The sequence below is a fragment of the Triturus cristatus genome, chromosome 1_2, assembly GCF_964204655.1.
Source record: "Triturus cristatus chromosome 1_2, aTriCri1.1, whole genome shotgun sequence".
Lineage (NCBI taxonomy): Eukaryota > Metazoa > Chordata > Amphibia > Caudata > Salamandridae > Triturus > Triturus cristatus.
In genome coordinates this window covers 149,953,372-149,979,610 of record NC_140580.1, presented here as the reverse complement: position 1 = coordinate 149,979,610, position 26,239 = coordinate 149,953,372, and the positions used below count along the sequence as shown (strand labels likewise).

The 26,239-nt window shown below is 46.6% G+C and overlaps 1 long non-coding RNA gene across 1 annotated transcript in view; it reads right to left on the bottom strand.

Moving 5' to 3' along the window:
* Positions 1 to 1,301: 1,301 nt before the first annotated feature.
* LOC146866988 (uncharacterized) overlaps positions 1,302 to 26,239 on the bottom strand; it is a 145,975-nt gene continuing 121,037 nt past the window's right edge. Inside the window, exons 3-5 of the long non-coding RNA XR_014966026.1 lie at positions 3,215 to 3,279; positions 2,339 to 2,399; positions 1,302 to 1,479 (exon numbers count right to left, since the gene is read on the bottom strand). This is a non-coding gene — a long non-coding RNA (uncharacterized LOC146866988). The remainder of the gene's footprint in view (positions 1,480 to 2,338; positions 2,400 to 3,214; positions 3,280 to 26,239) is intronic.

Here is a 26,239-nt window from a genome sequence, read left to right as displayed (position 1 = left end):
ATGGGAAAGGGGGCCTCTTCTTCAGTCAGTTTAGGGGTATCGTGCTAGACTTATTGAGAAAGGGGGGAGCTCCTCCCAATATTATTATTCTGCACCTAGGGGGGAACGATCTGGCAAACCTGGGAAGAAGAGGGTTAGTAGAAACCATAATCTCAGAAGTAGGTTGGTTAGCCAAGACATGCCAGGGATGCACTATCGGGTGGTCTCAGATGATACCCCGATTCCAATGGAGAGGAGGGGAATCTGTAAGGGCATTGAATCACTCCGCGAGGAGAATAAAGAACAAAATAGAGAGACTTTTCAGGGCTCCTCTTCTACAGACCATCGCCCATGGGTGCATTAGGGGTGAGCCGTGCTTACTAAAAGACGGTGTTCACTTGTGCAATGAAGTGTTCTTAGAGAATATATTAGCTTGGTTGGGTGGCCTCAGAAACAGGGCATGACCTTCTAGTGAGCGCAGGAGGGGGCCAGATAGTCGGTCAACTATGCTGGCCTGTGGCGGTAAGGTCATGATTGGTGAGCAGTAAATTTAAGGTCCTTAGAGGGCAGCGCCATTCTTGAATGGGGTCACCCAAGTGGGAGGGACAAATGGTCTCTCTAGAACTCCAGGGGCAGTTGGGTGCGGGGGAGGAGGGAGGAGGAGTCACGCTTTCTGTAGGCTGGTTGGCCACCCCGCACGTGCACAACGGCGCCAGTAAATGGCACACAACTGCAAGGGCCCCTTTTATGGAGATAATGTACAGAGCGTACGGGGGTAACCGGGGGGGGGAAGTACCCTCACGGTGAACGGGCCCTCTGCGCATGCGCACTCCGGCTGGAGGACATGGTTAAATTGATAAGGATCTGACACCAGTTAGTGACCTTGCCGTAGGCCCAATTAGGTACGCAGAAAATAAATACTGTAATGATTATTAAAGATATGTTAGCTATGGATAGGAAACCTTTGTATTAGAGTTCTGTTAAGGTTAGCCATCTGACATCTGTACTTATCAATTGTAATCAATGTAATGTATATTTTCTGCAAAAATTATGTGAATATTGTAAATTTTGATAAATGTTTATTAATCTTTGTTTAATAAATACGGCCGGGGAGTTTTACGCTCCCCACATCCAACCTTCTCTCCTGTCACTTTCTGGGCCTTGGTAGGGGAGGAGGGGGTGTAGGTAGTACCTGGCCATACAGGAAAAAGAGTCCCTAGACAATGCCAGAACCAATAAATTACTCAGTCCTTTCCCGGCCTAAACAGAAGCCTAACACAAACTATTTCGGTCATATAGTTAATGTAAATATTTACCCGAGAAATCTTTGCAACACGAGGCCAACCCTGGGTTACTGGAAAGTCTCTTTTAGAGTGTCTTTCACTTTACAGACCAGAATGGTAGGTAGAAATTGTCTCACTCTTGCAAAGGACAGACCATTGAAAGGGTTGCTCCGAGGTAAGTTTTCCACTCTAGGGATCTTAGAGAGTTACTGGATTCCTGCCAGGGAAAAAAAATGCACTAATAAGTTACAAGCACAAAGTTTGGGACAACGTATACTTACTGCAGGATAGGAAGTTGGTACAAGAACATCGAGACTAAAGTAATATGCATGGCAAACATTTGTGAGACTCTACATAATTATTGCTAATATGTGTAATTAAGAGTTGATGTACAGACCATTGCTAGATCTAGGAATTCTTAGACTTTCTCAAATCATAAACACTTAAAAGGGATCAAGGTCCACTATTAAATTTGCCTCCTATTTACATTCGCAGATGATTCAGGTAATCCCTTCCCCACAGTGGCAGCTCATGTGAGCTCTAAAACCTCTTCTATTCATATCACCTTAAATATTTAGGAGCAGATTCACAAAGGGAAATCTGCAGGCCGAGATCGCAGCACATGCACATTTCTGCCTACTTCTAGGGGTTGATCTCTCCCATGATGGTATTCACCGATTCAAGGTGAAAATCTTAATCTAGAAGTAGAGATAAAAGTCTCCAGTCCTTCACATGAGGGGTTTGACCCTCATACAACTATAATTATGATTGTAAAGTTACTGTCAGATTTGCACTATCCTAGCAATATGAATCCAACAGGAGCAATGCCAACCCCCCTCTGCCTTGAAACAACTGATAACATGCAAGTGGTACTATTCTGGCTCACAGTAAACCCATGGAAAGGGAGTGACATAAGACAGAGAAACAGAAACAGTGGATATTTTCATGAGACCTTTTCTTACAACTGGGCTAAACCTGCTCCAGAGAAGCCATGGTTTCTAAAATGAGAAATAACACTTACATTATTTCCCCTTTTAAGTTCGAATTCACTGACCCTAATATGATATATGACATACCTTGCAATAATCACTGTCTTTCTGAGTATGTTGGAGGTTGAAGCACCAGGAGTTTCTTGAGCTGAAAGACAAAATAAATCTTTATTGTAGATGTAGGAGACTATGTGAACTACAATACTTGTCTCTATGTCAATAACTATCTTCAGGGATTTGTAAAGTAAGTCTGAGCTCTGGATGATTCTTGCTGTAACAAGTTCTTCGGATGCAACAATGCAAAGAATACACCTTGGTATCAAACACTTCCTTGCAACAACAAGCATTCACTTCCCCGCCATTTTCAATATCTTAATATCATATTGTGATACAAGAAAACATAAACAGATCAGTAAAATGAGGATTATTCTTGCTCCAATCATTGTGTAAATAGTGCAGGTTGGAGGTCATATCTATCATGGCCACCCAGTTTACAGAGTCAGGTGTTTCACAGAACATCCTAGGGGATTGGTCTTTTGGGTACATTTGTGGAAATGCAAAAGGATGGTTCCCAAAGCTTTGAGGTCAGCGGGGAGTCACACGTTTTAAAATGTAATAGACTATTGGCAAAAGATAACATGGTTGTCAACTAATCGCTTGTATATAGACTTTGAAAGCACATTGCAATTTATCTGGAGCAATCCAGAATGTTTTGGAACAAGCCAGACGGTTCAGGACCAAACCAAATGGCTCTGGAACAAGTCAGTAAATAGACATTGACTGCACATGACAATCCATCGGAAACACGCCAGAATGTTCTGGAACAAGCCAGAAGGTTCTGAAAACAGCCATGTGATGGTGGCAGCTCTCTTTGATACCACTCCCTTGGGTCATACACTTTTCTAGGCAATCAGATGTTCCAGTGAAGACATCATCCGTGTTTCTCCCACTGACCTAGCTTACCTGCGCATCCAGGAAATATTCTTTCTCTGTGAACCTAGTGCTTCCTGGAGAGAGTTCTGGGTGGTCTGCAAGAGATAAAAGAGACAAGAGGAAGCTAAGCACATTTGATGTTTACCTCCTTCATGCGTGCATGCAAGTCAGGAATTTGAGACAATGGAATCATAATTGCGCATCAGTAAAAGAACTTGGTGGACAAAAAGCAAAATAATTGATTATTTACAAGGTACTTAATTATTATCCGGCAAACTGAGCAATCTGTGCTAACTAGAGAGGGACATTAAGGAAACCCCACAGCATGTGCCAAATCCCGGGAATAGTTTAATTCTAGTGAAGAAATAACTATAAGAGAAAAAACTAATGTTTTAAAAGACTCTCACATGAATTAACAGGTGTATTGAGTCTAGATTTATAGAGACAATGTTTTTGGAAAAAATGAAATAACTGTTCTTGTTGTTCAGCCACTTTCACACTGAGAGGCAGATGACAGACGAGCCTGAAGGGTGATACAAGGAAGCTGTCATACAGTCCGCAGTAGGCTATTTTCTTATTTTGTCCCATTCCACATGGTGTTCCTCCAGAACGATTGCTGTGTAAAACTTGCTTGGTTGAGCATCAGTGGGTGTGGAAGGACAAGGATTGTGCATTGCTCCTGCCAGCCCAGTTATAACAGGTTAGTCACTCTCTGTTCAGTAATTGTGGTATCTGGCAATATCCTAGGAATGGATGACTCCTGAAAAACAACATTCAAAATATTAAAGTGTAAATCCTTGAATGCAAATCTATCCCAGACTATCTCTCTAAATATGAAAGTCTTTGAAAACTCCAGGTGTAGTGTTTGTATTACAAGTATGGGAACAGTAATCTGACTGAAGTATCTAAATATATGGATTCCCAGCAAAGGTTCCTCTGAAACACGAGGAACTTCTACTCTAAGGATCCAAAATGGCCGTCACCATTGCAATTCTTGTGAGAGTTCTATTCTGCCCTGGGGCTTACAGTCTGTTCTGACTCCATCCATGTTATTCATATAGTAAGCACATTGCTGGCGTGAAGCCTCACACCAAGCAGTCCCCACACTTTGAATGCATCACTGATCTCTCCAGCCTTGGAAGAAATGTGCACTCATGAAGTTTGTTAGATCAGGTATCCACACCTGTTCTGTTATAACAGGTGAATGTTGTCTTCAGGCTATTACAGTTGCTACTAGTAAAGTTTTGACTAGAGTTCTACCATATTCCTATTGAGGTAGTACTTCACCCCAATGCTGGAGATCTCTGAACTTGCAGTGGGCACCTCTGGGGCAGAAAACTTAGCATTAAAGGGAATAGGGAAACACCGTACATACACTTGGCCCAAATCTCACATAACTGCCACACATTAACCCTTTCTTCTTTCCTTTGGACTGCCTCACTAACAGGAAACCAGACAGCAGATTCAGACTACATTAAGCAGCTAGCATTATTTAAAAGGAAGAGGAACTTCCCTGAGGAGGAGACAGGACTTGTAGGTATTTCTGCATGAAATTGAATGACCTCCCTCCAACCCCCGAGTCGAGTAGAGCAGGTGGACATGTGGAGAATGGTTGGCAGGCTCTGTCAATTGGGGGTGGATGTAAGCAACATGGGGGACCTCAAGAAAAATCGGTAGTGTGAGAGAAGGTGGGTGAAGAAATTCTCCAGTATTCAGGTGGTGAAGGCTCTTCCTGGAGGCAGACCTCGACCCGTCCCCATCTCACTACCTCGATGAGCATATTCCAGCATGCAATATGGATATAGGGCCTACCTTTTCCAGGGAGAAACAACATGGAGCCATCTAAGTACATTAATGAACTATATTTTATTTCCCTAATCCACACTCACATCACAATCCTTCTCCAGCTCCAAAATATAGGTACAAATTGCACACATGCAAAAACAACAGTTGATGGACAGAATGCAGAACAACGTCATACATTCACCCCAGTGCAGAGATCTGGGCCTAAATCCATCGTTTTTTTGCTCACCATTCCATTCCAGTTTGAACCCAGCCATATGCATATCAGCCTTAACCCTGTGCCTCATGGGAACAGTCCAGCTCGAACTGCCAAGCGAGGTCCTCCCTGGACTGGTAACAAGCATCCCAGGACCGGTTTTGGGGTTTCACCCCTCTTCAGCCAGGATAGCTTGATTCCAGTGGCATGGAGAGCATGGGACCCACGTCTGGGCATACCCGTCCCACTCGAAGTGACAAATGCAAAAACAACAGTTGATGGACAGAATGCAGAACAATGTCATACATTCACCCCAGTACAGAGATCTGGGCCTAAATCCATCGTTTTTTTGCTCACCATGCCATTTCAGTTTGAATCCAGCCATATGCAAACCAGTCTTGACCCTGTGCCTCATGGGAACAGTCCAGCCCGAACTGTCAAGCCAGGTCCGCCCGGGAATGGTACCAAGCATCCTAGGACTGCCACTGGATTCAAGCTAGCCTGGTTCATGAAGAGTGACATACCCTGAAACCAGTCCCAGGATGCTTGTTTCCGGTACAGGGAGGACCTGGCTTGGCAGTTCAGTCTGGACTGTTCCCATGAGGCACAGGGTCAAGACTGATTTGCATATAGCTGGCTCTAAACTGGGGTGGCATGGTGAGCAAAAGAACGGTGGATTTAACCCAGATCTCTTGACTGGGGGTGAATGTATGATTTACTCAGCATTCCGTCCATCATTTGTTTGCGTAGCACTTTTCACCCTAAGTGGGATGGGTATGCCCAGACGTGGGTCCCTTGCTCACTGTGCCACTGGATTCAAGCTAGCCTGGCTGATGAAGGGTGAAATACCCTGAAACCGGTCTCAGGATGCTTGTTTCTGGTCCAGGGAGGACCTGGCTTGGCAGTTCGGTGCGGACTGTTCCCATGAGGCACAGGGTCAAGACTGATTTGCATATAGCTGGGTTTAAACTGGGATGGCATGGTGAGCAAAAGAACAATGGATTTAACCCAGATCTCTTGACTGGGGTGGATATATGATTTATTCAGCATTCCGTCCATCATTTGTTTGCGTAACAAATTGCACACATCACACTTATCACAGCTTATTGCCAGTGATTTAGTCATTTTGGTAGGTCCCTAAAGAAACTTAATTTGTATGCACTTCTTTTTTAACAGTCCAATTGCTAGTGCACTGGTAGCATCTGCATGATTATCATCTACAGTGCAGTTTGACAACTAAGACACTTTTCTAAATGCATACCTACACTCTCTTGTATGTCAATGATATTTCCTCAATCTAGTATTTTATATGTCTTGATTTTATATTCATCAACCCTTATATGACAGTAGCTTTACTGTTTCTGTTTATGTTACAACCTGCTCATCTTCTCCAACCAGTGTGCCAAAATGTTAATTGTTAACAGATAATAGACTATGGTAGAAACGTGAAATTCTCTAGCAATATACTTTGCTACATGTATAACCATATTTCTCTTTCAGTATGTTTCTGGATGTTTTATTTAATTTTGTTTAATAATGTCTTAGTTCCCTTTACCTGCATGTAGTAAATGTGAAATTTGAAGTGCACGGTTATATGGATAATCCATCTTTTTAATATGTATTAAATACATCATTACATTTTCAGTAATATTGGTAACTTAATTTACGGTGTTCATGTCACTCTCTAGTGTAAACAATTTCCCCATTGCTTCTATTTGATCAATGTTTCTTATATATTATTGGACTTATTATCTCTCATGCCTTATCCATTTCCATTTCTGCCCACGAACAACTACATCCCACTAACTTCGATCCAGCAGATCTTTATATTTTTCTATATACCATGTGTATTTTTTCTGATGCCACTCATGTGAACGAATGCTAATTATTTCAAAAATACTATTAGTACACTTCTTTAGTGATCCCACAGCCCCTGGTGTCAACACTTTGTACCACCCATTAGACAGCAGTTGATATTCTGGAAGCAGGAATCTGGCCCTCTGCCATGTGTTTGATGGAGCAGGTAATGCAAAATTTTGTATACCATCTCTATTTTGCATGAAAATACTAATTACGTAATCAATTTATATTTTAACTTGAATTAACTGTGTGCTGTGTTATACTAACCAACAAAATGCATTTTTTGTAAACACAAATTACACGTGGGATTCATTGCTATTTGCATGGCAGAATAACTTAATGATTAATTATGGTACGCATATTAACAATAGGAGATGTGGTAATAGAAAATTGCATGATTTATATTGCTTTTGTGGCGTTTTGCATTCCTGTAAGGACCGAATGGTGAGTAGTATTGCTTTAAATGTCGCTATGAGCTAGGAAAATAGTAATATATAAAGGGATTAGTGTGAGTTTAACATTAGAATCCTCATTTTCGCACATTAATTATTCTTTTGTGTTTGTTTTGCTTAAGTTGGCATTCGGGCCTACAAAGCCATGACATACAAAACGGAGTTCGGAAGTGGCCACCGTCTTGTGAGCGCGATGTCTACTGCGCAGACTCGGATGGCTCAGAAGATCTCCAGGAATCCTCAAATTCAGAGCACAGTGTTCCTGGTCAAGGATAGGAACATGGAGGACTGCCAGATTTCAGTCAGTAAAACCACCATGACAAACAATAGTCACCAATGAGGAAGAATCAACTATGTTGCATGCGGATGACATAGACCGAGGAAGTGACCCAGCAGAATATCTGAGAACCCAAATCGATGGGAAAACAGGACAATATTGCAAATTTCATCAAATGGACCGATCAGATGCTCTCATAGTCTAAGAAATGTTTCATGTTACCCAGAATTTTATTATAAAAAGGGTAGTAGAATAGAGAGGGGGGGTCGCAGTTGCAGTCTCAGTCTCAGTCGCAGATCATATCCGTAGGAGAGTGCGTTCCGTGATCGATTCGCATGCGCGATTACATGGTCCTTTGGAGATCATTGGGACTGTGTCACGCTGTGCAAAGAACTTTTCCCGGACTTTTGAGTCTTGGCCTGCTTTTGATTGAGACGATTGAGCAAAAGAACTGGGGTTATGCAGAGCCAATTGATTTAGAAAATAACCCGTATAGCAAGAATAGGTAAATATAAATGTAATGAAATTTGTGTTGATTCATTAAAATTGGAACCGATTGACTGAAATGCCAAATTATGCAACTAAAAGCAATTAATTAAATAAACTGATTAATGATTAACTAAGAAGGAGTTTGTGGTTTTCTTTGAATAAGCATCGAATAAGAATTATAAAGCTTTAATGTGTTTTAGCTGGCTCTAAATCACCATCAACCAGTCCAACTAATTGGTCCATTCGACCAAGTGGTGGAGTGTCTTGATGTTAAACTTAGGATTCTATAGGTGTTGATGTATATATGTAAAATCTTGTAACATATTTCTTTCCCTATAGGTAATAAGGTACTCCCCGACATGTCCAGCGAATACCTCATCCCCCTGTGTGCAGATACGAGTGCGTTAGTGTGAATGTTGGTGTTATGGGCCCCACCAATGAATGCGTGTGTGTATGAAGAAGAGTGGTGACGGATCTGTGACGCAGGGAGGATAATTTGCCCCTTTCCGCTGGATCATGTTCATTAGGTAAGTCAATGACATCATGTCAAACCCTGTTTGAGGGGGTTCAGGAAAAGCAAGAGCTACTGGGCTACAGCTCTGGGGCTCGAGTTAATTGCCTCTGAAGGCCTTGGGGTCCATAGTACTATGGCTCTGCAAACTGGGGCATGTGCAGCACCTTCAGCACATAACTCAGTGGTTGTGAAACGAGGCTGTGGCTAAGTGTAAGGGAAAGACATGGATTCCTAGTGGAGGGCGAGTACCCATGTCTGATTTATGGCAGGGAAGGGGCACATCGGGAGCGAGGTGAAAGACAGGAGGCACACTGACATGGGGTGGGGAGGGAGGGGGGAGGGCCGGTAGGGGCCGGAAGCTCATTCTCCCGGTTGTTGGCTGGTAACTGTATGTGTACTAAACATTCTTTGGCCGTGGAGGAGGCGGGTTTGTACTGTGTTGTTGCTATGAAAACAATAAAAAATGTTTCAACAAAAAAAAAAAAAAAAACTCAGTGGTTGTGATGGCAACCAGTCGCTGACTTCTCAGGGAGTTTAATGCATGGTTAAGGCAAGCGTTGCTCTGCTTACGTTGTAACGGCATGCGTTGTTAATGCAGTTTCCCAATTCCTAGGGATGAGATGTTGATACAGTCCTTTATAAGCATAGGTCCATAATCAGTGATTCGGTAGCTTTGAGGTCCTTTTGGGCAGTGGCAGCTGAATCCATTGGGATGCATTTGGGAATAGTGTCTCGGGCAGCCACTTTGTTGCTTAGCCACAAGTTAGCAGGTGTCTCTAAGTAGCAGCTTTCACTTTCAGTGGTGTAGTCTGCACAGGTACACTATTCGCAAGTGCCAGTGCTACCCACAGTCTCAGTTTATTGGGCACACTTGGGTGAGTGCTACCGCTTCACAGGCCTCTTCTTCAGAGGTGTTGACTGCTCAGGCACAATGGGGAAGCACCACAACTTTGTCATCAGGGTTACTGCAGGGAATAAATCAAGTGCCACAGGTCAGCTTCGGTCCCTCTGTTAGCGTTGCAGAACTCTTGGTCACACACAGGCAAGTGACCTAGCTGTGATGGCATGATCCATGAGGGGATTCACTCATAGGCAGTGCTGTGAATCCTGGGCTTCAGTGACGAGCTCCAAGTCAGGAGCATGCCAGTCAGGCTCTACACTAGTCTCTGGTTGACATAAAAAACAGTTCTTCCTCCATATCAGACTCCAGGTGACGACTATTCAGGTAGACACCAGCATTGGAAGTCCCCACAGTCCTCTGCGGAGCCCCTCCTCCTTGAACAGAGATAACTTGTAACTGGAACAACAAGTGGGTCACAGCTCCCACTTTTACGCTGGGATGAGAGACAGGAGATATGTTCTCTGTCTGCCCTTGCAGAACCAGATTAGGTAACCATGTAACCTTGCAGACTCAGCCTTTGTCTAGAGTGATGGTCCTCACAGCAGGTTCGTCTTCAGGATGGAGTAATTGCAACAGAGGCACAAAAGCGGTGTGAACAGTTTGCACCTTACTATCAAGAGCCACATCTGACAGTGATTTGGACGAGAGAACAGGCTGACCCCCTTCTAAACGACTCTTCATGCGTTGACCACAGAAACTACCGTCCCAACCATACCATCTACCAAAAGCCAGTTTAACAAAGGCTAATCAGCAGCCATCTGCTTCAAAAGGACCTAATTTAATTTCCAAGGAGAAGCGGTCTCCCCTATCTCCACTTCAGTGGCTATGTCTCGTCTATCCTGACTTCAGTGTCTAGGCTCCCTTCAGTCTCAGGAATGTCAGCAATACACTTTCACAGTCTGGGAAAGTAACCTCACCTTTATCTTGTGCTTGAACAGGCCAGGCACTTTGAAAATGGAGCCCACAGGCCTGTTCTACTCTGGTTTACTCGGGCAATCATTTGGTATGTAACACGCTTAACATACGCAACTGGGATACATCCACATACTCAGGATCTCAGCGCTCGTATCTGGGTTAATCTGTAGTTGCAGAACTTTACGTGGGTGGGTCAGTAGGCCTTCACTATTGTGACATAGACAAACATGTCTGGTAATTCTATGCTTTCTAAAAACACTGCCTGCTGCCACCACCACACTGTACACATGAACCTGTAACAGCTAAAATAGTAATCTGCCACTATAAAAGACACACTTGGTTAACCACTAAAGGCTCAGAACAGGTCCAGGACAGGACTCCTGTCAAAGGGCAGGCCTAGATCTTCACATACATGCTAGATTAGCATAATACTAGAACCAAAATCCCAAAACTGGGATACTAAATACTCACAGTTGGGCATGCAGGCAAGGGGTCACATCTGCACACTAAATAAAGGACATTTTCATCCCAAAACGTCATTACACGTATTACAGTATTTAAGCAGTTCTATCTTAATTTTAGAGTTTAACCTTTCCAACAAGAGTGGCATGTGAAAGGGGAGCTGACAATAACACTACCATTTGTTAAATGGGGGGCTGACATTATTATTCAACTACATATGTACAAAGAGTGGGCCTAAGACCAAATGTGGGACAGAGATTTATTACTATCCTGACATTCTCTGTGCCTTATATTTATTACTATAAATTTAAATGGGGGCTCTAAAATGTGTTTTGTTACAACGTAACCTAACATGGACAAAGCAGCTACCTTCCCATTCTTATTTCTTTCTAGGTTGAAATTAAACAAAATAATAATAAAAAGTGGTACAATTTGATGATCTGTTAGAATGGTGATGATAAGTTGACCTCCTAGCAAGTAGTGTCTCCATTCTTCGAATGCAACTTTAATAGCTAACAATTCCCATAGTGTAGTCACATTCATCTTGTTATAATTTTCTGGATAAATTATTAATTTCATGCAATTGTTCAATGACTGAGACCTGCAGTGAAAGCAAACCTCCAACTGCTACTTTTAATGCATAAGCTTCATCTATAAAAGGCTAGCTTGGATCTGAGCAATGTAAAATTTGGGCAGTCACTAATTGTGTCTTAAGGGTTTGAAATGATTGCTCAGCTTCTTGATCCCAATTAAACATTGCCCCTTTACTGAGTAACCTAGTGATTGGTGTCACAGTTGTGGAGAAATGGTCTACGAAGTGTCTGTAGAAGTGGAATACTCTAGAAAGTCCTGTACTTCTTTTACTAATCTAGGGGACCTTCCAATTCTCATTTTCCATTAATCCATGTAAATTTACTGTCAGATTATGATAAACCCAGGAATTCTACAGTGTTACTGTACAGAATGAATTTCTCCAGTTTTACGTAAAGATGATTGCCGACTAATTTGTAAGGATAGCAAGTTCATGCCCCATGAGTTATTCTTTGTAATCTGAGTAAATCAGAATATCATCTATTTAGACCACAGTTTATTGACCACAGTCGAAAAACTCCCGAAGAACCTCATTAATAAAACAATTGAAGTAATGCAAGAGCGTTGCACAAGCTGAAAGGCATGAGGAAGTAATCATATAAACCGAACTTCATTTTGAATGAAGATTTACACCTTTTACCATACGAACATCAAACAAGTGACATGCCCCATACACACACAGCTGGTATGATGCTTGGTATAAATTGTTGCCTTTTTAACTTGGTCTTGTTCCCCTTTGAACTTGATCTATCAAAGTAGAAATAAAAGATAGTTACACAGTTTGAGGCATTGTCATTTATACAAGCCCTCAATCCCCCTCCTTTTTCTAAAACGAAGAACAATGGTAATATCCTGGTTACCAAAATGTATGGATGAACCTTGTTTCTAAGGGTTTCTCCAGATATTGCTATAAATGCTGGTTTTCCTTATCTGTTAGTGTGAAGATACTAGTACATGGAGTTTGAGATTCTGGTTGCATATCAATCCTGCAATCAAAATGTTTGTGCGGAGGTAGCATACAGGCTTTGTTTTTATTTATAACATCGTTCGAGTCTTAATATAATACAAGGATTAGCGGTTAGCTTTTTCCTTAAATGATAGGCCTCGCGTGGTGTGTATTCTCTTTTCAGCAAGTTTTGGACTAAATATGGGATTTTAGTTGACCTAGCCATGAGACTTAATCAATTTCTGAATTGTGATGTTGTAATCATGAAATGTCCAAAATAGCCTTACATTGAGGCACATTGGTAAGATCAAACTGTAATTCTTCTTGATGATTTTCTTGGATTATTAGCAATGAGACCCCATATTGTATGGGTTCAGATGATACGTCCCTTCCATCAATGGATTGTGCAGTTTCAGTTTTTTTCTTTTCTTTTGGTAGGAATTCCCAAGATCATAATGTTAGAAATGTCAACGAAATTGCAAATTGCTCCATAGTCAATGAGCATTTCTAGTGAAATCTGCCTTCTGGTTGCCAAGACACAGTTGCCAGAAGCAGGCAATGTTTACCAGGAATCAATGACATAATATCGACAGACACATTATCGGCCTACATTTTTATCGAGAAAAAAATATCGACAACCCTAATATCGATACTATATACTTAATTTAAAAAATACACTATTATCGACCCCAAAATATTATAAGTAAAATTATCGACAGCACAAATATCGAACACCTAATTATCGTTATATAAATTATCGAACATTCTTTAAAAATATACATGTCCAAAATATCGATAACAAGAATATAGACAGCAATATTATCGATTTAAAAAAAATATTGACAATTCATAAATAGAGAAAACACACAAAATTAAACACCATAAATATAGTTAAATACATAAACATACATTGCATATAAAATAAAATTAAATAAATATTTTTGGGAAATAGTAAAACATAATTAAAACAGTAGATAATAAACACACTATTAATAACAAATTAAAATATAAACTTGCATCATATGAACACATTTCTTTGCATATCATATATAATATAATACACATCTAAATAATTCAACATGTGGGAAAAAAAATAACATACTCTTAATTAGCGTTTTCCATATAAGGAAAACCAAAACATTTAAGACAATAAAAAGCAACCAATAAAAATACACAATATTAAAATGAACCAATGAGATTAAACAAACAATTAAATAAACACTATATAAAAAAAGAAAGCTTACTCTTATTTTACACCTTAAACCAAAAACAATAAGGAAGCCAAAACTCTGCCGGATTTCTACCACAAGCAAGGACTTCATCAAAGCAAAAGCTATGGCACTCTTCAAAAAGTAAGTTAATTACCATCTATAAAATAAAAGTTACGCCAATATTAAAAAACGAATACGTTTCCTACTCAAATAATTTAATTATATATTTTTTCTATTTATGTTTCCACTACAGATAATTCTCAAAACAACCAGAATATAAGAGATCACCTAAAATCATCTAACTAATAAAGTAAGTATTCAACAAAACGCCTTTCAAAAATATCTAAAAGATGCATCCAAACCCCAACTTCATCCCGGTCACCCACCCCACGTAAAAATTTAATAAAATAAATAAAAATATGTTTTACTTTTCTTATAGAAAAACCAACAATTTAACATGATTCAACAAACAAAGAAATAATAGCTCCATTGAAAAGACTCTGAAAACGGACTTTGTAAGTATATCTATAAAAATGTGTATTTATTAAAACATAAACATGTATAATATTCTTTTTAATAATTTTCATATACATTTGTTATAGAATTTTCCACATCACAATAACGGAAGGCGCCCAATTTATAACATCCCAAAAAGGAAAACTTTTGTTATGTTACATGGGGTATGTCTACACCCAGGGAAAGCAAAGTGGACTAAAAGTCAATTGGAAATGCACCAAGTACTATTCAAATAAATGTTATGGTCGTGCAACTACTAGAGAAACAACTGTTGTGTATACAAGGGAACATAACCATCCTCCTAATGTTACAGAAATTGAAGTTAGAACAGCCCTTGATAACACTAAAGAGGCTAGCACTAGCTCACAAACACATACCAGTGTAATACTTAAAGAGCTGCTGCCTAGAGTACCCAAAGAAGCAACTGGACAAATTCCCTCCATTGCTTCATTAATATGAACTATAGCTCAATCAGTGACACTTATAAAGCGCGCTACATACCCGTAGGGTCTCAAGGCGCTGGGGGGGGGGGGGGTGCCGCTACTGCTCGAATAGCCAGGTCTTCAGCTTCTTCCTGAAGGAGAGGTGGTCTTGGGTCAGGCGCAGGTCGGGAGGGAGGGAGTTCCAGGTCTTGGCGGCCAGGTAGGAGAAGGACCTTCCTCCTGTAGTCGCTCTTCGGATGCGGGGGACGGCGGCGAGGGCGTGGTTGGCTGATCGGAGGTGGCGCGTGGGAGCGTAGAAGTTGACTCGGCTGTTGAGGTAGCTCGGGCCTTGGTCGTGTAGGGCTTTGTGTGCGTGGGTGAGGAGGCGGAAGGTGATTCTCTTGTTGACGGGGAGCCAGTGAAGGTCTCTCAGATGTCCGGAGATGTGGCTGGATCGTGGGATGTCGAGGATGAGTCTGGCTGAGGCGTTCTGGATCCGCTGGAGTCTCTTCTGGAGCTTGGCGGTGGTACCGGCGTAGAGGGCGTTACCGTAGTCCAGTCGGCTGGTGACGAGGGCCTGAGTGACGGTCTTCCTGGTCTCTGTGGGGATCCACCAGAAGATCTTCCGAAGTATGCGTAGGATGTTGAAGCACGCCGAGGAGACGTTGTTGACCTGCCTGGTCATGGAGAGGGAGGAGTCCAGGATGAACCCCAGGTTGCGTGCATGGTCTGTCGGTTTGGGTGCGGTGCCCAGGGCGGGAGGCCACCAGGAGTCGTCCCAGGCGGAGGGTGAGGAGCCCAGGATGAGAACCTCCGTCTTGTCCGAGTTCAGTTTCAGGCGGCTGGTCGTCATCCACTCGGCTACCTCTTTCATCCCTTCGTGCAGGTTGGCTCTGGCGGCGGCGGGGTCGTTGGTCAGGGAGAGGATCAGCTGGGTGTCGTCGGCGTAGGAGATTATGCTGAGGTTGTGTTTGCGTACGATGGCCGCGAGGGGGCTCATGTAGACGTTGAAGAGGGTGGGGCTCAGAGATGATCCTTGGGGGACGCCGCAGATGACTTCGGAGGCCTCTGATTTGTACGGTGGTAGGCGGACTCTCTGTGTTCTTCCGTCGAGGAAGGAGATGATCCATTCCAGCGCCTTGTCCTTGATTCCGATGTTGCTGAGGCGCCGTACTAGGGTGCGGTGGCAGACCGTGTCGAATGCCGCGGAGAGGTCTAGGAGGATGAGGGCCGCTGTTTCTCCATTGTCCATCAGGGCTCGGATGTCATCGGTGGCGGCGATGAGGGCGGTCTCGGTGCTGTGTTTGGCTCGGAAGCCGGACTGTGAGGGGTCGAGGGATCCGTTCGTCTCGAGGAAGGCAGCCATCTGCTTGTTGACGGTCTTCTCGATGACTTTGGCTGGAAACGGGAGAAGCGAGATGGGGCGGTAATTCTTGAGGTCGGTGGGGTCCGCTGTTGGTTTCTTGAGTAGAGCGCTGAGTTCGGCGTGTTTCCAGCTCTCGGGGAAGATGGTGGTGTCGAAGGATGTGTTGATGATGTCTCGCAGGTGGGGTGCGATGACAGCGTCGGCCTTGTTGAAGACGTGGTGAGGGCAGGGGTCGGTCGGTGATCCGGAGTGGATGGAGTTCATCGTGCGGGTGGTGTCTTCGGTGCTGATCGGGGTCCAGGCGTGGAGGGTGGTGGTGGGTGGGGGTGGTTGGTCGGTCATGGTGTGCGTTGGTTGGTTGTTGAAGCTACTGTGTATGTCCGTGATCTTGTTGTGGAAGTATGAGGCGAGGGAGTTGCAGAGGTCTTGCGATGGGGTGATGTCGTTGTTTCCTGCGCTGGGGTTGGAGAGCTCTTTCACGATGTTGAAGAGTTCCTTGCTGTTGTGTGCGTTGTTGTCCAACCGGTCCTTGAATGCTGTTTTCTTGGCGGCGCGGATCAGCTGGTGGTGTTTCCGGGTGGCAAGTTTGTAGGAGGTCCTGTTGTCCGGTGTCGGTTCCCTTTTCCAGACTTTCTCGAGGGCTCGGAGGTTCTTCTTGGAGCACTTGAGTTCGTCGGTGAACCATGGGGCCTTCTTGCTGCCGGGTCTGCTAGGCGGGGTCCTCAGCGGGGCGAGCTCGTCCGCGCAGTTGCTGATCCACTTCGTGAGGTTGTCGGCGGCCTGGCTGGGGTTCGCTGAGCTGGCAGGAGGGTGCTGGCTCAGGGAGGTGGCGAGCTGGTCTGCTGTGATCTTGTTCCAACTTCTGCGGGCGGCTTGTTGCTGGTGTTGGTGGGTCGTCGTTCTCTTGAAGGTGAAGTGGACGCAGCTGTGGTCCGTCCATTGAAGCTCTGTGGCGTGGCTGAAGACGATGTCTGTGCTGGATGAGAAGACGGCGTCGAGTGTGTGTCCGGCGAGGTGGGTGGGGGTGGACACCAGTTGCTTGAGTCCCAGGTTGGCGAGGTTGTCGAGCAGGGTGCTGGTGTTGTGGTCGTTGTTGTTCTCCAGATGGAAGTTGAGGTCTCCCAGGAGGATGTAGTCAGCGGAGGGGAGGGCATGCGGGCTGACGAAGTCGGCGATGTCCTCGCTGAATTGCGTGCGTGGTCCAGGGGGTCGGTAGATCAGGGTGCCTCTGAGGGTGGTGTTCGGGTTGGTGTGGATCTGGAAGTGCAGGTGTTCGGCGCTGGTCAGGGTGTTGTCGGTGCTGGTCGTGAGACGGATGGCGTTCCTGTGGATGATGGCGATGCCTCCTCCCATCTGGTTGGCGTTTCGGTCCCTCCGGACGATCTTGTAGCCCTCTGGGATAGCGATGGCGATGTCGGGAGCTGAAGAGGCATTCATCCAGGTCTCCGTGAGGAAGGCAACGTCAGGGGCTGTGGCGTCTAGGAGGTTCCAGAGTTCGATGGCGTGTCTGTGGACGGAGCGGGTGTTGAGCAGGATGCACTTGAGGTGGGTGCTGCTGGTGTTCGACTTGGCAAGTGCTGGTGTGAGGCTGGTCTGGGTGCAGGAGAACTTGCAGGCGTGGCAGCTGAAAGGTCCGTGGGTGCATCGTGGTGTGGCTTGGTGGCAATCTGGGAGTCGGCCGGTGTTGAGAGCGATGAGGGTGGCGGCGGAGTACGTCAGGCGGGTAGGTCGGGGTCTTCGTGGGCCAGGGGTCCTGGCGCTGGACGCGATCCGGTCGCGGACGGGCGCAGACGGGCTTACCTTTGGCGCACCTTCGGCGCTCAATCGGCGCACCCGCTGCGCGTGGCCGCTGCGCGTTCGCACGGTCGCCATTTAAGGCCAAGTGCGCGGGTGGGCGGAGCAGCTGGGAGGCGGGAGCGGGGAGGGTTACAGAAGGCAAAGGGGGCGGGGACAGGCGGCGGTGGCGGGAGCGGGGAGGGTTTACAGAAGGCAAAACGGGGCGGAAAGCAAACACGGGGAAAATGAAATACCAACAGAACAGGCAAAAATACGATAAACAAGGGAAAAAAAGAGAGTTAGACCAAGCAGGCACAGATTCACGTCAAGACAAGGGCAAAAACAACTGCAGCGGCGGCAGCCGGCGGACGAGGCAGCAGCGAGGCAGAGGGCAGGCAAGGGGCACACGCAGCAGCTGGTGGCCGTGCGGCGCGGGGGTGTCCCATAGCTCACACAAAGAAAGCTACAACAACTACCACACCTACTCCTAAAACTTTTGAAGAGGTGATAATTCCCCCAGAACTAGCTATAACTCACAATGAGGAACCCTTTACTCTCTATGATAACAAATGCAAAGATAAGAGCATAATTATGTTTGCTACTGCAAACAATTTAATAAAGCTTCAACAATCATAAACATTGATGATGGATGGGACTTTTACAATCTGTCCCAAACCATTCTATCAATTATACACTATCCATGGCCTACATCAGAACACCAACATCCCCTTTATTTACGCCTTGCTACCCAATAAACAGAATTCAACATATATGGAAATACTAAATAAAATTAAACAAGAGACAAATAATTATTTTCTACAGAAAATAATTATAGATTTTGAGCAGGCTATGATAACTGCTATTCTAAAATCATACCCACACACATCAATACAAGGATGTTACTATCATTTTAATCAGTGTCTATGGAGACACCTACAGAAATCTACAAAGTGTAGAGTATGCGACAAACAGTTCATTCGCATACCAAATAAAAAACTTATTGCACTAGCCTACGTGCCAGTAACTGACGTGGCCGAACATTACAACCTTTTACTAGAACGTCCTGACTACCAGCAACATGAACAAAAATTAAGTCCCCTCCTAGACTATTTTTAAGATACCTGGGGGCCTATTAGGATGGCGGGCAGAAAACCACCCCGACCGCCATGGATCCGGAAATCAACTGCCCGCCGGCACCATGGAAAATCCGGCGTCCAAATTAGGAACAACCGCCAAAAAACACCAACCGTGGCATAAGGAGGCCAAGAAAAACCACCCGTAGCGGGCGGAGATGGCCAAAACTCATCCGTGGCAGTCGCATTCGCGGCGGTAAACAATCAAACCACTGCCAGGACAGCGGAGACACCGCACGTCAAATTAGGGTAACCTCGATCCCCCCGCGGTACGTTCCGCAGTTTCCGACCGCCGTGGTCGCAAACAGTGATGAATGGGAGAGCCGGCGGAAGAGCTGCAGCACAGCCACCACTGCGGACGCTCCGTGACAAATATGGCAGACGAAAGAAAAAACCCACAACAAGGCCACAAAGTGCACACAGCAAACTAGCCATGACCCCAAAAAACTAAGAACATACCCCAATGACACAATACACCTGATAGAAAAACCTCATTTGGACACACCCACATAGCTGAGTATAAAACCAGCCCCTTTCCTGACCACAATCCTTTGCAACATTCCAAGGCCACTAACCCTGACAACAAAGGATAGGCAAAGCAACACACCAGCACTACTCACACCACACACAGCACCACCACCACTTCCACACCTACACCTCTGACCCCCCTGCACATCACACACCATACACATCACCCCCACCCCCACCACACACACCCCTGCACCCATAACCCCTTTGCACATCACTCACCATGGCAACACATACAATGCCAAAATTCACAGAGAGTGAGTTGAAGGTTATGGTAGATGAGATAGTCAGAGTGGAACCACAACTGGTTGGTAGCCTGGTCCAACAGACACCATTAGCCACAAGAGCTCAAATGTGGGCAAGGATAGTCGATAAGGTCAGTGCAGTAGGGACCACCCTGCGCTCAAAAAATGAAATCATGAAGCGGTGGCATGACCTGAAGAGGGTTGTCAAACAGAAGAGGAGCAAGAACCGTGAGCTGGCTGAGAGGACTGACAGTGGCCCTCCCATCCCACCAAAACCATTCACTGCATGGGAGGAGAAGGTGCTTGCCATACTGCATAAAGAGAGTCTCACAGGAGTAGCCGGAGGTGTGGAGGCTGGTAAGTACAAACAAATGACTACCACCACACTGCTATGTACTGTCTTGCACAACTACAAAGCTACTCCTCCTAGGCCCAAGTATATTCATATGCACCACACACTCCCCAACACATGTCTCACAGATCCAACATTCACTCACTCACATCCACCCCAAACGTAGCTAGCAACATCACCATGGGGGCATGTGCACAGACAGCCAGCACAAGAACTTCCTTCAGGCCCCCTTGTCCCCCAGCTCAGCAAGATGGAGCAGTCCACACCCAAAAGCAGTTGGAAGCCATTGGCTCACCACAAGCAAACTAACAGGTAGGTAGCCATCTTGCCATGGAGGCTGTTTGGGGGTGGGAGGCCTGCACCACAACTCCCACCACGCCCCCTGTCCCACCCCTGATCAGGATGGAGCACTCCACACCACCCAGAAGCATTTGGAAGCCATTGCCCCACTACAAACAAACTAACAGGTAGGTAGCCATCTTGTCATGGAGGCTGTTTGGGGGTGGAAGGCCTGTACTACAACTTCCACCATGCCCCCGTCCCACCCCTGAGCAGGATGGAGCACTCCACACCACCCAGAAGCATTTGAAGCCATTGTCCCACTACAAACTAACTAACAGGTAGGTAGCCATCTTGCCATGGAGGCTGTTTGGGGGTGGGATGCCTGCACTACAACTCCCACCATGCCCACTGTCCCACCCCTGAGCAGGATGGAGCACTCCACACCACCCAGAAGCATTTGGAAGCGACTGTCCCACTACAAACAAACTAACAGGTAGGTAGCCATCTTGCCATGGAGGCTGTTTGGGGGTGGGAGGCCTGCACTACAACGCCCACCATGCCCCCTGTCCCACCCCTGAGCAGGATGGAGCACTGCCCCCCCCCACCCAGAAGCATCAGGACGCCATTGTCCCACTACAAACAAACTAACAGGTAGGTAGCCATCTTAACAGTGAGGGGTGTTTATTGGTGTGAAGACTATACTACAACTTCCACCATGCATCCTGTCCCACACCTGAGCACGATGGAGCACCACCCCACACAAAAGCATGTTGCAGCAATTGCATTGTCGACCGTCATCTAACAGGTAGGTAGCCATCTTGCCATGTAGGCTGTTTGGGGGTGGGAGGCCCGCACTACAACTCCCACCATGCCCCCTGTCCTACCACTGAGCAGGGTGGAACACTCCACACCACCCAGAAGCATTTGGAAGCCATTGTCCCACTACAAAAACAAACTAACAGGTAGGTAGCCATCTTGCCATGGAGGCTGTTTGGGGGTTGGCCCACTGTCCCAGCCCTGAGCAGGATGGAGCACTCCACACCACCCAGAAGCATTTGGAAGCGACTGTCGCACTACAAACAAACTAACAGGTAGGAAGCCATCTTGCCATGGAGGCTGTTTGGGGGTGGAAGGCCTGTACTACAACTTCCACCATGCCCCCGTCCCACCCCTGAGCAGGATGGAGCACTCCACACCACCCAGAAGCATTTGAAGCCATTGTCCCACTACAAACTAACTAACAGGTAGGTAGCCATCTTGCCATGGAGGCTGTTTGGGGGTGGGATGCCTGCACTACAACTCCCACCATGCCCACTGTCCCACCCCTGAGCAGGATGGAGCACTCCACACCACCCAGAAGCATTTGGAAGCGACTGTCCCACTACAAACAAACTAACAGGTAGGTAGCCATCTTGCCATGGAGGCTGTTTGGGGGTGGGAGGCCTGCACTACAACGCCCACCATGCCCCCTGTCCCACCCCTGAGCAGGATGGAGCACTGCCCCCCCCCACCCAGAAGCATCAGGACGCCATTGTCCCACTACAAACAAACTAACAGGTAGGTAGCCATCTTAACAGTGAGGGGTGTTTATTGGTGTGAAGACTATACTACAACTTCCACCATGCATCCTGTCCCACACCTGAGCACGATGGAGCACCACCCCACACAAAAGCATGTTGCAGCAATTGCATTGTCGACCGTCATCTAACAGGTAGGTAGCCATCTTGCCATGTAGGCTGTTTGGGGGTGGGAGGCCTGCACTACAACTCCCACCATGCCCCCTGTCCTACCACTGAGCAGGGTGGAACACTCCACACCACCCAGAAGCATTTGGAAGCCATTGTCCCACTACAAAAACAAACTAACAGGTAGGTAGCCATCTTGCCATGGAGGCTGTTTGGGGGTTGGCCCACTGTCCCAGCCCTGAGCAGGATGGAGCACTCCACACCACCCAGAAGCATTTGGAAGCGACTGTCGCACTACAAACAAACTAACAGGTAGGAAGCCATCTTGCCATGGAGGCTGTTTGGGGGTGGGAGGCCTGCACTACAACTCCCACCATGCCCCCTGTCCCACCCCTGAGCAGGATGGAGCACTGCCCCCCCCCACCCAGAAGCATCAGGAAGCCATTGTCCCACTACAAACAAACTAACAGGTAGGTAGCCATCTTAACAGTGAGGGGTGTTTATTGGTGTGAAGACTATACTACAACTTGCATCCTGTCCCACATCTGAGCACGATGGAGCACCACCCCACACAAAAGCATGTTGCAGCAATTGCATTGTCGACCGTCATCTAACAGGTAGGTAGCCATCTTGCCATGTAGGCTGTTTGGGGGTGGGAGGCCTGCACTACAACTCCCACCATGCCCCCTGTCCTACCACTGAGCAGGATGGAACACTCCACACCACCCAGAAGCATTTGGAAGCCATTGTCCCACTACAAAAACAAACTAACAGGTAGGTAGCCATCTTGCCATGGAGGCTGTTTGGGGGTTTGCAGGCCTGCACTACAACTCCTACCATGCACCCTTGTCACCCAGCTCATCAAGATGGAGCACTCCCTCCCACCCAGATGCATGTGTCAGCCATGCTATCACTACAAACAAACTAACAGTTGGTTAGACCATATCCTTTGGAGGTCTGTCTGGGGGTGGGAGGCCTACCCAACAACCCACACCAGGCCCCCTGACCCACCCCTGAGAAGGTTGGAGCACTGCCCCCCACCCAGAGGCATTTGGAAGCCATTGTCTGACCACAAACAAACTAACAGGTAGGTAGCCATCTTGCCATGGAGGCTGTTTGGGGGTGTGAGGCCTGCACTACAACTCCCTCCATGCCCCCTGTCCCACCCCTGAGCAGGATGGAGCACTGCCCCCCACCAAGAAGCATCAGGAAGCCATTGTCCCACTACAAACAAAGTAACAGGTAGGTAGCCATCTTAACAGTGAGGGATGTTTTTGGGTGTGAAGACTATACTACTACTCCCACCATGCACCCTGTCCCACACCTGAGCACGATGGAGCACCATCCCCACACAAAAGCATGTTGCAGCCATTGCATTGTTGACCGTCATCTACCAGGTAGGTAGCCATCTTCACAGGGAGGTCTGGGGGGGGGGCTGCACTACAACTACCACCAGGCAGTCCTGTCCCAACACAAGCAGGATGGAGCACACCACACCCAGAAGCAGTTCCAAGCCATTGGCTTGCTACAAACAAACTTACCGGTTAGGCAGACATCTTCCCTGGGAGGTCTGTTTGGGGGTGGGATGCCTGAACAACAACTCACCCCAGGCCGACTCGTCCCCCAGACCATCACGATGGAGCCTCACCTCCCACCCAGATGAATGTGTCAGCCATTGTATCACTACAAACAAACTAACAGGTAGGTAGACATATCATGCTTGCTTGTCACACCCCTGAGCAGGATGCAAGCCTCTACCACACACACACACACACACAGATGTGTCAAGTCAAAGCCAAGTAGCAAAACATAACAGGTAAGTAGCCAATATGTGCACACAGCCATGCTCCTCAAAAAGCATGGTGCCACATGACAACACCAGCCCTCTCATTGCACACACATACACACAGATTATATTGCCACTCACAGTGTGCACACAGCTAAGCAAATGAAACTGTCACAGCAACCTAAGTGTGACACACCAATGCACATGTAGAAGAAAGTCTGGGCACAATCATGCACAGCACTGAATTTCATGTGTAAGTGCCATGGGGCCAGAGCAGCAAGGACCACATGAGGAACAAGAAAGCATGATTGGTGGTACAAATCCAGATATGCACATGACAAGACCAAGGTATGCAGGAGATGACAATAGCCAGTTCATGCCCAGAAGTAACGTCTGACAGGGCAGAGTAAGCCTAAAATAGTCCTCACCGAAAGTTTTCGGTGCGCTAGTCCCGAGATGGCAAGATGTCCCTGTACTCACAAATTATAAACGTTGCGCATGGTAGGTATTGACAACTCACACCATGGACAAGTAATGCATGTACCACAGCATCATGTCAGGAGGAACAGTAGTGCACATAGAAAAAAATGTGATGATTAGTCAACTGGCTGGTGTACAAACAGTGAATGATATACAGCTAACACAAAGCTTATGGGGAGCACTACAATGACCATCTCCCATCTGACCCACAGGTGACCAAGAACTCACTGCAGAGGACAACAACAGCAAACCGTAAGAGCCAGTCTCCCCCCCTGTACATGAACTCTCGGATGTTGACTCCCGGGATACTCTGGATGATGAGCTCGAAGCCGGCCCATCTGGTGTGCCAGGGCGCAAAAGGTCCCAGGACCCCATTGTCCCCCCACCACATCTGCTGCAATAGCAACGTCTCTGCAGACCTCTGCTGTCACTGCCTGTGCGCCCTCCACCACCACCAACATCACCACCACCAGTGCTGCCTGTGACACTCCCCCTGTCCCAGAGGATGACCACCCCACCCCACTGACTGAGGAGGGCAGGGAGAGGATGCGGGTGCCTACTGTGGTGAGGCAACTGGTCCGTGGCAGCAGGGAAGGTGGGAGGGGCAGGGTCACTCGCAGACACCAAGAGGCTTGGACCCAATCCCTGGACCACATTAACAGAGTCCTTGGGGCATATGAATGTGCCCAGGGATGAACGGGCCGGTCGGAAGAATTGTTCCGCGAGCTCATCCTGCTGATGAGGTCCATCGACACCCACATGGGACAAATTGTGGACCTCTTGGGCAAGCAAGAGGCAGTACTGAGGGACAGGCCTGCACCACAACCAACACCTCCACCTCCCTCTGGTGGGCTGCTGGATGACAGTTCACCATCCTCCCCTGCGGCCACAGAGAGGGGTGAGTCTTCAGACCCCACTGGCCCTACAGCAGGGCCCTCCCTGCCAAGTGACGAAGGGGTCGTCTGAAGAAAACCCTGGGAGTAACTGGAGGCAAAGCACCTGCCAAACGCCAGTCATGGAGCCAGCCATGATGACAACCCTCTTCACCACTGCATTGACTTTTTTTGACTGTCCTTCCCCACACTGCCTTGTGAATGGCATCTGTCTGTTGGACTGGGTCATCACATCTATGTTGTGACTACTCGATTATCTCATTTACCACAACTGTCAAATCACTGCTCCACTAATCACCTCAATGTAAATGTTCACCCCCTCACATGTCACCATTGTAAATAATAAATCCTTACACACATGTTGTGGTGTCTGCTCCGTCTTTATTCCAGGATGTACAGTCTTCAACATGATTACAATGTACCAGGAGTATGGAATGTATGTAGGCAAGGAGAGGTTGAAGGTACCTAGGAAAACACAACACAACAGAACAACATTCACTAGTCTGGGCGTGGCATCACAGACATCACACAACACCTACCATCAAGATAATACAATATGCACACATCACAATGGGCAACAAGTGCAAACATACACATCCTGTTGATGTACAAAACTACCCTGTTCCAGAAACATTGTCAGCCACCACAGTCAACAACCGGCTGCAGTCACAAAGCCCACATACACCTTCACAACAACAGCAACATCATCAGACAATGGATCCGTTGTAAATTGTCACTCACCTTCAAGTGAAGTAGCGGGTGATGAGCTGTTGACACAGGTCAACACCTTCCTCCTCTCCACTGTCCTCATCACTGGACACGGGTTGGTTTGCAGGCGGGGGCCTTTGCTGCTCATCATCATCCTGGATCAGGGGGATCTCCTTGCGAATGGCTAGGTTGTGGAGCATGCAGCATGCCACTACAATCTGACACACCTTCCCGGGCGATTATATCAGTGCACCTCTGGTCTTGTC